This window comes from Dunckerocampus dactyliophorus, chromosome 12 (genome assembly GCF_027744805.1).
Source record: "Dunckerocampus dactyliophorus isolate RoL2022-P2 chromosome 12, RoL_Ddac_1.1, whole genome shotgun sequence".
Classification (NCBI taxonomy): domain Eukaryota; kingdom Metazoa; phylum Chordata; class Actinopteri; order Syngnathiformes; family Syngnathidae; genus Dunckerocampus; species Dunckerocampus dactyliophorus.
Genome location: NC_072830.1, coordinates 3344550 through 3359594, shown reverse-complemented (window position 1 = coordinate 3359594; position 15045 = coordinate 3344550). Strand labels below are relative to the sequence as shown.

At 44.1% G+C, this 15045-nt stretch overlaps 1 protein-coding gene across 3 annotated transcripts in view; it reads left to right on the top strand.

Moving 5' to 3' along the window:
• Positions 1-7665: 7665 nt before the first annotated feature.
• bcl9l (bcl9 like) overlaps positions 7666-15045 on the top strand; it is a 32048-nt gene continuing 24668 nt past the window's right edge. For all 3 annotated transcript variants that reach the window (XM_054795267.1, XM_054795268.1, XM_054795266.1), the window contains exon 1: positions 7666-8068. The gene's annotated coding sequence lies outside the window, so the exon portion shown is untranslated. The remainder of the gene's footprint in view (positions 8069-15045) is intronic.

The following is a 15045-nucleotide window of genomic DNA, read 5'->3' as shown; positions in this document are numbered from 1 at the left end:
TTTTTTGTGTGTAAAAATACAATTAAACATGAAAAGTCAAATATTAAAAAGGCGTTATGTAACGAATGGGGGTGACCATATTAAGACCCAAAACCAGGACTCTGGCCCCAGCAATGTTCCAACGATGTTGGAAGTTTACCCAAACATGCCTTAGAATTACAATACATTTAAAGTAGAAATAGAAAAATTGTTAAACCTCGGTTTTGTACGCCTCAGTTTTTGCATGGTTCATTTTTGCTGAAAATCTCCGCAAGAAATTGCATTTTCCGTACAATATCGCACGCAACAAACTACAAAAAACAGGCTTTTATTGCAGGTTTGAAGGATCTCACATAATCCCTAACACGGGCTACTGGTGCGTCCGCAACCCACGTTGAGCTAAATCTCGACGTCACTTCCTGTCCGCCCCACCCCTCCCACAGCTCCCCGAGCACAGGAACGCATCTACAGCAACCACACACCAGCATGAGTCTTATTTTTGTCTTATTTTGTCCACTGCATTGGGTAATAGGAGTGAAAAGGTGACTATAGGGGTGTTATTTTCTGTCTAGAGGGCTCTAATAAATGGTAAAAAAGAAACAACATATTTAGAAGGTCGAAAACAGGTTTTCTATGCTCTAAGTATGAAAATATTCCATTTAGGTACAAATAAGGAATCCTACTTCGGGGAAATTCACTTATCACGGTCGGGTCTGGAACCCATTGACCTCGATAAACGAGGGATTACTGCAATGACGAAACCTGAGGTTCCGCTGTGTTACAAAATGCTACCTAGAACCAAGCACAAATTACCAAGGAAGAACGTTGAGAAACCGGCACAAAAATGATTCCACAAACAGTTGACTTAAGTGTCGGAGTGCAATCGATAGTTTCAGGAAAAATGTGCCCTCTAAGGTCGCACAACTTGGGAATTTTAACTGGCGTTGTGCACGATGTCCCCGACGTTACGAGACTTTAACTCAGCAAACATCTTAGGTTTAACTCCGAGCAAACCTTCCACTTTTTATTTGGCTTTTTGGCAACACGAATTGAAAAAGCAACATCATCTCGGGGATTACATCGCATGCATGAGCGCTCTAATGCTGCGGGACAACAGGATGTTCTGTCACCCTAGTAATGAGTGTTTGTCGGCTACAACACAAAGCTGAGATGCGGGTTGTCAGCGTCTTTCAGTATACAGCACCTGTCAAAAGTATGGAGACATTTTGTCATCCAGTTGCATGAGCAAGTGTCCCCAAACTTTTGACTTTTGTTAGCATAGCCGCATTGGATTGGTTTCAGCCTGAATATCAAAATGCCGTCTTTGATTTTTCACTTTTTGGTGGCCCCCGGCACACCTTTCCATGCTCGCTCAGCCGAAGTCTCACGAGATTTGCTGAAGTCTCGCGTGACATCACTCGTGATGACAGGTTTTTTATGGCATATTTTTCCAGAAAGTTTCTATGGAACTTTTTTTTTTTTCATGGGTCGGCGGGGCAGTTATGATTGCGCCCCATGAAATCTGCCTAGCAACAAGTGGCTGGAGTTGTATAATGAGCTGCAAAGAGTCAGAGAGAGTACTGTAGTTTCCCTGCTAGCAAGTGCTTGGTGCCCACATGCTGTATGCTTTATAAAAACCACCACGGTTGCTGTGTCGCTGCCAGCTTTTATTTTTTGGACATTAAAGACATTAAAGCATTACTTCCCCACCCCACCCCCACTCGTACCCCCTTGAGTTGGTGCGTCAGCATCTGGAAGCAGTGGAGGTTTTGTCTTGAAGATAAACTACTAAGGACGTCCAATGTCCAGTCTGGGATCAATTACACAGAAAGAGATATTCCATATCTACACGCGTAGCCTCACAAGCACACACTACACAACAGCTTGTGTGTGCGCGTGCCCCGCCCCTGCCTGCCGCACATGTTTAACGAGCAGCTTGTGGCGTCTCCAGATGTGCTGCCGGGCCACGTGACCAGGCTGGATGAACGCAGCGGGCCGATTGTCGCTGCGGGCTTTAATGTCACACCTTCATGACTTGATTTGAAGTCTAATTTCCACGTTTTTACAAGCCCCTCCGCCCCAGGCTACAAGTCCATCTCCTTGTGGAAACATCTGCTGGCCAGCCTGGCAGCAGTGCATTGTGGGAGGACGCCACTTGTGACGCGTGGAATATAAATAAGTGCCATGTTGGCCGGTGGAGACTGAATGTTTGTTTGTATGTGTGCTGTGATCGACGGGTGGGCTGGGATAGGCTCCAGCTCACCTTAATGGCCCTAATGAGGCGATGTGTGTCGCAGAAGGTGGATGGATAGATAAGACGGAGGCTGTCAGGATGATCCGGCCAAAGCCACACCTTCTGTCCACCCTCACCTGGCGTAGCCCCCAGTAAACTTCACACAGGGCCTCACAGTCCACCTCAAAGCATGTATTTACACACGTGCAGTACAGTGACAAATACTCGTACTACTGCAAACATGCCATGTACGTTTATACAAGAGCTTGTAAAAAAAAAAGGCAAAATATACACACAGACTGACAAATGTATACTATATTTATTACCTCTAGTGGTATTTCAGCATGATACGCTGAAAAAATACTGCTTAATACATTTTTAACGGTGTGTCTATCTATATGCTATGTTCATTTTTTTAAATATATATGGACCTTTACTGTTCCATATCTAATCATAGGAAAGGCCAAATGACTGCTTTGAAAAGACATTTATTTTTATCACATTTCAGGACTTCCACAGCGAACGCTTACCTGCCGCGTCATGGAACTCTGCTGCCATCTAGCGGTCACTCGTATTCCTGCAGTCCCTTATTGGCACCTTGTCGGGGGTTTTTATGTGAATTTGTCAGTTTTAAAGACTAAATTGTGTGTGTGTTTACCTTGCTTTTATTGTGTATCATAATGTTCTCTGATTGGATGATCAATGCATTGATTAGACCTGTTACGGTTCAGATATACGAGTTATGAGTCAGTAATCGGTAACATTCTGCAGAACAGAGTGTTCCGTTTCCCCAGGTGAGCGTCTTGTTGTCCTACGGTACACTGCAGCACACAAAGGCATCAAGGGGGAGCGTGTTTCCATGGAAACCATCAGTTTCTTGGCAACACACACATCATCTCACACTTCCTATTTATTATTATTACTTTAGCATTGTTATGAACTGACAGAGCACTTTTGTATCATAATGTGGACGCTTGTTGCTAGGCAGAATCTGTCCAGACACTTGTGATGGGAAGCTTAGTTGGTGACTGGCATGGGCGGTGTAGTGGTTCACATAGCTGATGTCTGTGCACATGTAACATCCAATTAGTTAACCTTACTTAAAAACATGCAAAACGACTGCCTTGAAAAAAGTAAGTAAATGTAACTAACAGCCATAGTTCACCACAATAGATGTTTACGGTATACTTGGAACGCACAAGTGAGATGAACTTTTTTGTTGTTGTTCTAATTATCTATCTGAGTTGGGAGTGCTATTGGATTTTACAGTGCAGCTGGCGCCCTGTAAACAATCGCTCTGTGATTGACAGGTGACGGTGTAGCTAATGTATGGCTGTATTTATGAATGTGTATAGCTAAGGTAGGAGATTTTGGACGCATTATTTAATGGGACACTTACTGCGACTTAATTGTTAAATTAATTGTATCATTTTACAAATTCATTTGAGAAATTTCCATCCATCCATCTTCTTCCCCTTATCCAACGTTGGGTCGCGGGGGCAACAGGCTACTTCAGCTCCTCCCGGCTGATCCCAAGGCGTTCCCAGGCCAGTGGAGAGACATAGTCTCTCCAACATGCTCTGGTCATTCCCGAGGCCTCCTACCGGTCGGACGTGCCCTAAACACCTCCCCAGGCAAGCATCCTGAGCAGATGTCCGAGCCGTCAATGCGGAGGAGTCCAACCCTCACTGGAAACGGGTCCGACTTATTACCGGCAATGCGAACCAAACTCTGACACCGGTCATACGGGGAACGAACCGCCTGAATTAGGCGGTCCGGTACCGCATATTCCCAGAGTACTTCCCACAGGATTCCTCGAGGAACACGGCAGAAGGCCTTCTCCAAGTCCGCAAAACACATGTAGACTGGTTGGGCAAACTCCCATGCACCCTCAAGGACCCTGCCCAGAGTGTAGAGCTGGTCCACAGTTCCACCACCAGGACGAAAACCAGCTGCTCCTCCTGAATCCGAGATTCAAGTATCCGGCGGATCCTCCTCTCCAGAACCCCTGAATAGACCTTACCAGGAAGGCTGAGGAGTAGGATCCCACCATAGTTGGAACACACCCTCCGCTCCCCCTTCTTAAAAAGAGGGACCACCATCCCAGTCTGCCAATCCGGAGAGGCACCGCCCCGAATGTCCACGCGATGCTGCAGAGTCGTGTCACTCAAGACACCCCCACAGCATAATGGGCCTTAAGGAACTCATGCACACCCGGTGCCCTGCCACCGAATTAGTTTTTTTTCAATTAATTAATTTTTTGCAATTTCCTTCCATCCATCCATTTTCTATGCCGCTTTTCCTCATTAGGGTCGTGGGGGCATGCTGGAGCATATCCCAGCTGACTTTGGGCAACAGGCGGGGTACACCCTGGACTGGTGGCCAGCCAATGGCAGGGCACATATAGACAAACAAGCATTCACACTCACATTCATACCTATGGACAATTTATTGTATTGTATTGTATTGTACTTTATTTATCCCACAGCGGGGAAATTCACTTGTTACAGCAGCAAGCAAGATACGCAAGTAAAGAAAGCATAGTGTCTACAACATGGTTCAGGTGGTGCAGGTGTTGTAGAGCCTGACAGTGGTCGGTATGAAGGACCTGCGGAACCTCTCCTTCTTACACCGTGGGTGTAACAGTCTACTGCTGAAGGAGCTGCTAAGGGAACAACAGTGTCATGTAGCGGGTGAGAGGTGTTGTCCATGATGGATGTCAGCTTAGCCAACATCCTTCTCTCCCCCACTTCCTCCATGGAGTCCAGAGGACCGTCCAGGACAGAGCTCGCTCTCCTAATCAGCCTATTGATCCTGCTCTGTCCCTGTCCGTGCTGCCCCCTCTCCAGCAGCCCACAGCATAGAAGATGGCTGAGGCCACCACAGAGTCATAAAAGGTCCGTAAGAGAGTCCTGCACACACCAAAGGACCTCAGTCTCCTCAGCAGGTGGAGGCGACTCTGGCCCTTCTTGTAGAGGGCGTGGGTGTTGACGGACCAGTCCAGTTTGTTGTTAAGGTGAACACCCAGGAATTTGTAGCTGTCTACCAACTCTATGTCCGCTCCCTGGATGTTCACCAGTGTGAAATGGGATGTTTTCCTCTGGAAGTTAATGATCATCTCCTTTGTCTTGCTGGTGTTGAGTTGTAGCTGGTTAAGCTCACTCCAGCTGACAAAGTCCCTGATGACCGTCCTGTATTCCAGATCATTCCCCTCTGAAACACAACCAACGATGGCTGTGTCGTCGGAGAACTTCTGGATGTGACACTGTGTGGAGTTGTGTGTGAAGTCCGAGTTGTAGAGGGTGAAGAGGAAAGGGGAGAGCACCGTACCTTCCTCACCGTTCCTTTATTTACTTGTGGTTTCTGTACAGTACTTCCTGTGGTGGCGATTGTCTCATCAATGTAACATTACTGACACCCAGTGGCCAGTGTAGACTCATCATTGCATCGTCTTTGAATGCCTTATATTTGTATTTTACTTCATTTAGCCATTTTTATGCTTGAAAATGTTTCAATTAGGCAACAAAAGTGTACTTAAAATGTGCTTAAATATGCATTTAGTTTTTACTAATAGGTCGCATTCCAACACAGAACAGCGTGATTTATTCAATGAATATATTTTTTAAAAACCACTGGAGAGTGAACAAACTGTGTAATAGCTGAAACATGGAGAAGGGGTGGAATTAAATAAGATGTGCGTCTTTTCGGACATGTGACAAGTGTAAACGTGATGTGAAATAAAACCACGATCATGGCTGTCCTGTCACGTACGTTTCTACTTTGCGTCTCTGTCGTGACGCGTGTTGCGTTCAAAGCCGTCCTGATGGACACACTTCTTGTCTTTCTTCCTCCTTCAGCTCACAGAGAGTCAATTTACATTTCTTGTTCCTCTTCACATCCATGCCAGTTTCCATGACAACATTATTTCACTCTCATCCTGTTTTCTCTCCCGCTCTCTCTCAACGACCGCCGCCACGTTCTCCTGACCTTCCTACACTGCTTTCATTTTCTTACCTTGCACAAAACACACACACACACACGCGCACACACAACAGCAGCAGCAGCCACGTTCCTATTCTTATTACCGAGGCTAATTGCTCGCCGCGTGCCAGCGGGGAGATGATGGACGCGGATAAAGTGGCTGACATTTTTATGATGAGGAACAAATCAGCACAGTCTGCTTGCAGGACATCTTCATCCTGATCTTTAGTTGCAGTATCTATCCATCTATCATAAAGCGACATGTGACCGAGGCATTTCTTTACTCAACTGCAGAGAGTGCCTGGCCTTCATTAGTGGTAAGACGTCTATTAGGGGCACGGCCTATATTTGTATAAATTCATTCTTATAATACTGCAGTGTTAAATAGTCGTGCATACAGCATTGTTTTGGCTTAAGTGAAAAAAGAAGGGGTTTATTGGAGGTGTGGCTTTAAATAAATAGGATCAAATGAAAATAAGTTATTTAAAATAATTGGGACATGGTGTCTATTAGAAAAGAGGCGATACATGACGTGAAAGACCCCATCAGTGCATGCTCAGTTAATATCGTTAAAAAAAAGAAAATGGAAAAAATTGCAAATAAATCTCTTTAAATGATTTATTACAGAATTATTGAGAATAATACGTTTCATTTGGGGGACTTTGAAATTATCGCAACTATTGAGTAAAGGAATGTGAATGCATGCGCACGTGTAATGTTTTACTCTTTTGAGAGAAGCTTTTTTTTCATGCATTTTGGCTTAAGGTTGTAATGCTACAAAACGTGGGGGGACAAAAGTGTAAAAAAGTATGAAGGCGTACAGCAGGGGTGTCCAAACCTTTTCCACCGGGGGCCGCATACTGAAAATCGAAGAATGCAAGGGGATCGCTTTATTTGATAAATTTTGATGTATTTTTAATTTTGTAAAAACGGCAAAAAAAATCTTTATACTGTATGTATTTAAAAATTGCTTTATTTTATTATTAGTTATTAGTAGCAACATTTCAGCGTCTTCTCTCGACAGTTTGCCTTTTTGCTCTAATTTTCCCACTTTTGCTGTTTGTGTTTTAATTTTATTTCTTCAAATGTGCAAGCTGCGGGCCGCAAATGTCCGCTGGGCCACACTTTGGACATCGATGGCGTACTGTTTACTGGGAATTAGAATGATTTGAGTAGTGGTTAACATGGATGGAGTGCCTTGACAATATGATTACCGTTATGGTTGTACTTTGTGTATAACTGTACTGCATCACACCAACAGTGCTGTTTCTAATATTTGGCTACCACGTGTACAGTCACTGCATGGGAAGGTCATAATATTAGAAACAGTAGGAGGAACTGCAGTGCAAACTACACAGACAATAACAAACATATTGTTAAAGTCAAACCTTAGCGTAAAGGCTTGTGTTGGATGTGATGTGGAATGTGTACCTAATGAAGTGTCCAGTGGGTGTCACCATGGGAAGTCCACAGTGACATGAGTCAGTGACTTACGGATGCCGGTGAGGACACCCTCATGATTGTCAGCGACTCGATGGCGACTCGTCCTGCCCTCCTTCACACTCTCGCCGAGTGGGAGTCATGAACTGCTGCAAGGTGACGCGTCTCCTGATTTCGACCCAAACTTCCAACGAGACGCGCCGCGCCACTCTTTGCCCGCTCTGAGTCTCCGGTCAGACAGACAGACAGCCGGACTCTCGCCTGACACCCGGGCCCCCTCCAGCAACCGGGACCTACCGCGCGAAGCAGTGTGGCCACAAGCCGGCCGAGCGAGCGGTGTCAGCGGCGGCAACCCTGCGGGGAATGTCGGCCGGGGCCGTCGCTCCTGACGTCGGCCTCCTTCCTCGCGTGTCACAGCAGCGCAGCCAGAATGAGGTAGAGTACGCAGCATGTTTGGACTCTTAACTCTCCCGCAGACACAACATTGTCTCTTTAACTTTGTTAATTTGATTTTAATTAAATGTTCGCGACGTCAGTGGCAAAAAGTTCCGAGTCCGGTTAGCAAACACGGCGTCCACGCAGCGAGCAGCCTAGCGCAGCAGTCAATTAGCATGCTAAGTTAGCATGCTAAGTTAGCGGGGGCTCGCTGACGCATCCACGGGGAGTTCAGCTCGTAGGAGTGGGCTTCCCTCCGACGGTGAGCGTCCTTAAAAGCTCCCTCCCGGCAACGGGAGAGGCACTCGGCTGGCTTCGCGCCCCGCTAGCCGGCCGACGAGTGTGTCTCATAACGCCCCCCCACACCGCTTCCCACAGCTGGTTCGTATTAGCTTGTCAGCTAGCTCATGACAAGACGGCGGAAGCGACGGTGGAGCTAATCCGCGCTGTGTGGGGTGACAGGCGGCTGTCACTTCCACGAAGACCCCGCCTGACTGGGCACGCTGACACGCTGCTGACATGCCATCCTGACACTTTCGCCCTCGCCAACAAGGATTTTATTACTTTGAAGTACTTGTATTGGACATTATTGTACGTTTCCACTTGATGACAGTGTATATAAGTTAATCCTGCCTGCAGAGAGGTGTGTTTGCTCTCTGCACACAAGGCACCAGCAGCCTGTTGCATATGGTTGCCATAACGCTGCTGCAGCTTTAAGTGCACAGCCTGCCTGTTGTATCTCCCATATCCCAGTCAGCTATATTTAGCACCTAACAGAGTTTGCAACTTGAGCCGAATTGTCTTGTGGAGCTCCAGCACACAGCCTTGCTTTGCACTGGTGGTGGTGGAGGGAAATGTGCTTAATCATGATGTTTTCAACTACAGTACATATTTTTGTGGCTTTGTTATCAAAAATTCAATATTTGACCACCAGGTCAGGAGAGGTGGAAAAATTGCTTCAAGTGTTGACTCTTGATATTGTTGTGTAGCAAAAAATATCCAGGCCGATGATGATTTTGAAGTTGCAGTTTTGTGCACATGAAAAAAAGCAAGCGACATCACATGAGTGGCAGGAAAAACAACTTCCTGCCTCTTCTGTCTACAATTGATTTTGAGGGGGGGGGTTGCTTGTGACACGCTGTCTTAAATCCAATATGACATTTCATCTGAACCGTCAACAGAAAACATACTGTACACATCCAGCCGCCACCACATTAGGCACACCATCTCAAGCACGGGTGTCCAAGGACCTCCTTTTTTTATTGGTACATGGCATTTTCTAAAAATACCATGAAACATGGCCTGCATCAAGGCAGTAGAAGTCGTCAATTTTTCTGTATGCGGGCCTCCACGGGTGTTTGTCGTGGTGCAGGTGACATTTCATGGTTTGGCCCTTGAGATTTTTTTTGTTTTAACCTAATGAAGCAATTTCAGTAGAAATTGCGTGTGAATGCTGAAACTGAACTGCAATGTAGACTGAATGTTGAACTATCCTAGAAACGTTGAAATCTATTCACCGACTCGGGATCGAACCAGCAACCATCGGGTTGAGAAACAAGTGGACTGTTACAGTAATGGAAAACGTCATTAGGGGGCACCGTTTAATTTGGCCATTCATTTGTAAACAATCCTAAAATCGGCTGGATTTTAAATGTTGAAAAGTGAACATGCGGATTGAAGTTGAATGATTACAGTGGGATTGAGGAATGAACCAGCAGCCGTCGGGTTGGGGAATCACCACGCCCTGTCCTGAGCCATGTCACTCTGTAGAATAAGCAGAATATTACCTAATGGGCAATTTATTTGTCGCCCCCTACTGGTGGAAAATAATTTCCCATTGATTTTGTGGTGAAGTCCTGATAGATGGACAACGTGTCCTGAATGAGCTGAACATTTAGACGTTGGATTGGATTGAAGCGGTTGAGAAATGTGGGGGGAGTTAGTGGAAAAAAATTGGACAGAATTCCAAGAAGGGTTCATACCCTTTGGGGTGGTGACGGCGTTCTGTATTGCTATTTGACCGCACACAGACTACGCGGGTATCAAAATAATGCTTACGGTCTACAGTAATATGCATGCAAAGGTATACCCGCAAGGCATGCTGGGTAACTTCAAAGTAGCTGCTTTTCCTGACAGGCTAGACACCCATTTTGGGTCACCACTTGTCATGAACATTCAATACCAAAATCGTAGTTAAATGTTTTTATAAACCCGAACGCCCGATCCCTACAACGTATTTATACGTCTTTAAGTTGTTTTTGTGTGAGAGGCTAAATGAGGAACTGATGCAACTCCTCACCACTGGATTAGGCTTGCGAGCAGTTTTAATACCATAGAAACGGCCAGTCAGTGGCAGAAGTGCGTTTGATAAGAGCTTGGCAGGGATCATGCCCTTGCATAAAGGCAGCTGTTACACTGTGTACCACACCAAAAAATATATTGTTGGAGGAAAATTTGAATGCATGCACATGCACACACACAGAGTTCAGTTCCAACTCACAGTTCCAAATGTGAAAATTGTAAATACTTTTATTATACTGTATATGTATTATATTTGTAAAAAAATGTTATTTTGATGTTTTAAAAAAAAAAACTTATTTGTGTTGTTTATGTTGGTATAGTTGTTTAGATATTTGAGCTGTCCAAAAGCAAAAAATATTTGTGTCAAAAGGAAAGTTATGCTTGAAATGTGTCTTTTCAGTAAAATCTGTTTTTCTCCCTTTTCTAGTTGGGAACTGATATTTTCCTGAAACTTACCTACGTTCTACTGCTAAATACTAAAGAACGGAAAAAGGTAGAAACAAACTTTTTTTTTGGATGAAGGACAGGAGTCTGTTTCTTTTGGTAGGTTCCATGTTTATATAGCCATACAACACAATATTCTGTGTCCCTTGAAAGATCAGTCAAAATAATCTAAAATGGCCACTACTGAAGGGGTTGTCTTTTGGAAAAATGGCTGGGATTGAATGAGTTAAAGGGTGACAGTGGGTCCCCGCAGCCAAAACCAGTTTAAATTAGTCGACTATTGTAAAAATTAGTTGTTAAAAGTGATTGGTTAGTGGCAGCACTAATTAACAACCTTGTCGTGACAAATTCAGTGTCATGATTTGGTCTCCAGGCTGTGTTACTTGTGGGCATGTACAGGTGCGCGCCAGGTAACCACATCGGTAGCAGCTTTTCCCAAACCGACAAGACCTCATCTTTCTGATACTGTGCCACAGTTGTGCCACAGTCGACTTGAGACATACAAGTGTCAAGTGTTCGATAGAAATCATTCCAGCAGCGGGAGTGGGACTTTGTGTTGTCTGTACACGCAAAGCAAACAAGCTTTGTTTGTTGTAGTCATGTGATCGCGCGTTGCCAGTTTAAGGAGCAACCAGCGCCGTGGCCTAACGGGCCTCAGGTGACATCTGCAGCTATGTTTAATTCATTAACGAGCTGGCTGACGGCGTGAGCGTGGGAGGTGTGTCTTGTGTGAAGATTAGATTGGGAATATGTTGTGTTGTTGTCGTGAGTCTTGTCAGTCTCACAGTGTGACCATCTGCTCTTGGCCGGCACGTGACGGTTTTACGCATGATGCGGTTCGCCGAGCTGGAAACGTATAAATTGTGCAGCTGTGAAGGCAAACAGGCGGCTGGTATCTCATCAAATTAACGGCGGTGGTCGTGAAAACCTGACAATTAAACACAAACTCCTAACAGAAGTTGTGTTGTGTTGTGCGTCTGTGCAGCTGTTTTCTTCCCGTCAGCCCCTCTCCGCGACACTTTGATGAGGCTGCACTCCCCCCCCCTCCCCGGACACCCCCCACCCCCCGCTCCAGTTGGCGGCCTTCCAGGCATGCGTTACAAAGGATGCCACCTTTGACCCCTGTGTGCAAGAATCAGCCATTACTTCCTTGTTTGAAACGGAGGCTTAACTAGGAACAAGTTACTTTCAGTGCTGCTTCTTGGGTCGACTGTGGTTTGCTCGCAGCTCGGCTGCGACAGCTGCAAGCGAGGGAAGGCGTTTTCATGCAAAGTGTCAGCTGATGGTGTCGATCTGATTGTGTGTCTCCAGACTGCCATCATGTCAGCTAATCACTTTTCCCCACTGGAAATAATAGCAATACTCTCTTGCAGGGTCGTAAAACCTTTATTTACTGTACAGCAGGGAACGTCAAACTCGTTTTGCAGTTAATGTTGCCCTCAGAGGGCAACATTAACCGTAACTGTGAAACTATACAATATACTGTGTATAATGTATAATGCCTTCATGGTATTATTACACATTTGTTTACTGTATTAAGATTTTCTTTTAGTAATACTGTACTAGCAAACTTACATTGAAATCAGAAGTCAAGGTGCCAAGCAGAAGTTTGAGCATATAAAAATTTTGATTCACCTTAAAAGGGTTTTGAAAAATTTGTCAAAATTTACAGAACACATACCAAGAAAGATGAATCGTCTTTTTCATTATTTTATTTTATAATTTTTTTTAGTAATATAAATATATGAAACATTTAAACAAATAAAATAATGTACTTTTTTTTTAAGTGTCTTTTTGACATGCATTAGTAAGTGTCTTTTCAATTTAAAAAAAAGATTTTTTTTAATACTATCATCTAAATATATGAAACCTTTATTTAATTTTTAAAGTCGCTTTTTAAAGATTGGCATTTTCATAATTTTATTATTTTTTAATAATATAGATATATGAAACATTTCAGCAAATAAAATATTTTTTAAAAAGTAATAAAATAAAATTTTTAAAAGTGGCTTTTGACATTTACTTTTTAATATCATAATATAAATATAGAAAACATTTCAACAAATAAGAAGATGTAAAAAAAAAAATAAATAAATAAAAAAATTTAATACTTTTTTTAAAGTGGCTTTTTGACATGCGTTGGGTGTCTTTTTAATTTTGAAAATTATTGTTTTTGTCATAATATAAATATATGAAACATGGAAACAAATAAAAACAATTTTTAAAAATAAATATATATTTTTTAAAGTGTCTTTTTAATGTGCATTATTTCCAGGCTTTCGTGGGCCACATAAACGATTTGCCGGGCCAAATCTGGCACCTGGGCCTTGAGTTTGACACGTGCGCTGTAGAGCAGCGATTCCCAACTAGGATGTATGCGCACCTCTGGTGGTCCGCGAGCAAACTGAAAACATTTCATAAATTATTTCCAAGATAAGTAAATATTCATTTCATATTAAGCCAGGCATTAAATAAAACTCTTGAATTGAATGTTGAACTACAACCACTTTCCTTAGGGAGACAATAACCTGTGGCACGACTGCGCCAAAATCCTAACAATTGTGGTACATTGTACTTTTGGAGAAAAATCAACGCGTATGAGTGAGGGGGTCCTCAACGTATGAGAAGAAGACAAAAAAGGCAGGAAAACACTGCTGTAAAGGAAAGTTTACAGGGTTTCCCACAAAACTGCAATGATGAAGACATCATCTAATTTGCATAATTGGCCATGACACTTGCGTGTCATTTTGATGGATGTTATGGATTTGTTAAGAAATACACAGAAAATTTCTTCTGTCGTGTATTTTGTGTGTGTGTGTGTGTGTTTTTTTTTAATGTCATAAGCAAGACGGAGCCACCTATGGTGGAGGAATGATACGTGCCTTCATGTTATTGTCCAATCAGACCAGAAAAGACTGCTAAATTTGACGCGAGAAAAGCAGAATCTAGAGGGGGCTGTATACTCGCCAAGTTGGCAACACTGATCTTTCTTGCTACGTCTTTGTATTCTCAGACCGTCTCATTATGACGTAATTATGCGCGAGGGCAAACAGGGAGCGCCAAGTTTCTGGTGAAGACTGAATTTATTTATGGGAAACACTCACACGGCACACTCACTCACTCATGCAAGCGTGTAATAACAGACAAAAGTTCATTCATTCATGCGATCGCTCCTCTCGCGAGCTGATGAACGATAGGCCTCGTTTGTAAGCGGGTAGAACCAAGGAAGTGGAGTCAACTCGAGGAGAGCGAGGAAGAAGTGTCGGCCGTCATGCAAACGACCTTGTGAAATGGCAGCGTCTGTTTGCTGTGATGCAGCTCGTGAAGATGTACGATAAGCTACGCGGACAGTCCCATTATGTTTGTGAGCAAGTAGGAAAAAAATGTCAAAATACATGTCGAAAATAAATTAAATATAAAAAATTTACATTTTTTGTAAACATAAAAGGTAGCTCCAAATTTATCTGTGGCGATTGAAATGTATTTGTGGTGGGCCGCTGGAGTCTTACTGCTTTCAATGTGAGATCATCCCTTGATGCTGGCTGAACTGAGTTGTAGTGGGGGTTGTGGTTTTCTGTGACTTTAGAGGCGTCCCCCTAAATTGCACGGAACTCGGGGGTGATTGACTTTAGATTTAGCAATTTTTAGGACATCTTTTTTTGTCCGGCAAGTCATTAGTGGAAAAGGAATGAAAATGTGAACTGCTAGTAAAGTAGAATTGCTCACACTTGGATAAAGTCATGCTTGGGTGAGTTTGGTGTAGAAGAACTAGCTCGCACATGGACAAAAATCAGTCTGCACCATATTGTCTTCCACGTTCCTGTAGGTTTCACTGTCCCAATACTTTGTCCACACGGTGCATCTTGCATGTCCTTTCTAAACTTTAAGGCGGCGTCTGTTATTTTCCGCGCTGTTGTGCAACGTTAATGCAAGTTGCAACCTGCTGCCAGGGCAGCGTCTAATGCTTTGACTCGCCGCCCGGCGTTGGCTGTTTATGCTCTCGTAAAAAGGAGGAAGGGGGACGTCTCAGGTCAGCGCATCTCGCTCTGCAGCGAGTGCTGCAACATCAGACGCCCGTGGGCCTATCACGGGCCCTCCTCTCCGCGCGTCAGCCGCTGGTTGGCCTTCGCTTGTTGTGTTTCCACAGCAACCCGCCACAAAGGCCGCTCATGCAGGGTTAGTTGTTTGTCTACCCGCTCGCCAGCGTGCGCACGCTGCACTTTACTCCCGGC